The sequence below is a fragment of the Jatropha curcas genome, chromosome 6, assembly GCF_041381405.1.
Source record: "Jatropha curcas cultivar XTBG-Jc1 chromosome 6, XTBG_Jcur_1.0, whole genome shotgun sequence".
In the NCBI taxonomy this organism is placed as follows: Eukaryota; Viridiplantae; Streptophyta; class Magnoliopsida; order Malpighiales; family Euphorbiaceae; genus Jatropha; species Jatropha curcas.
The window spans coordinates 19,096,363-19,097,026 of NC_143156.1; positions in this window are offsets into that span (position 1 = coordinate 19,096,363).

A 664-nucleotide genomic window follows, 5' to 3' on the forward strand; every position below is an offset into this window, starting at 1 on the left:
CACAATATGGCCACAGAGGCCCACAAATCACAAATCAGGCCACAGAGGCCCAAAATTCACATTTTCGGCCACGCAGGCCCGAAAATTAACAATCTGGCCACAGAGGCCCACAAATCACAAATCAGGCCACAGAGGCCCAAAATTCACATTTTCGGCCACACAGGCCCAAAAATTCACAATCTGGCCATAGAGGCCCACAAATCACAAATCAGGCCACAGAGGCCCAAAATTCACATTTTCGGCCACACAGGCCCGAAAATTCACAATTCGGCCACAGAGGCCCGAGAATCACAAATCAGGCCACAGAGGCCCAAAATTCACATTTTCGGCCACACAGGCCCGAAAATTCACAATCTGGCCACAGAGGCCCACAAATCACAAATCAGGCCACAGAGGCCCAAAATTCACATTTTCGGCCACGCAGGCCCGAAAATTCACAATCTGGCCACAGAGGCCCAAAATTCACACTTTCAGCCACACAGGCCCGAAAAATCACAATCAGGCCACAGAGGCCCAAAATTCACATTTTCGGCCACACAGGCCCGAAAATTCACAATTCGGCCTAAGGCCCGAAAATTCCCAACTTTAGCCTGAAAAAGATGATAATAATGCCATAAAGGTAGGCTTACCTGGGCAAAGATGCCAGTTACGGAGGCGTGAGTGT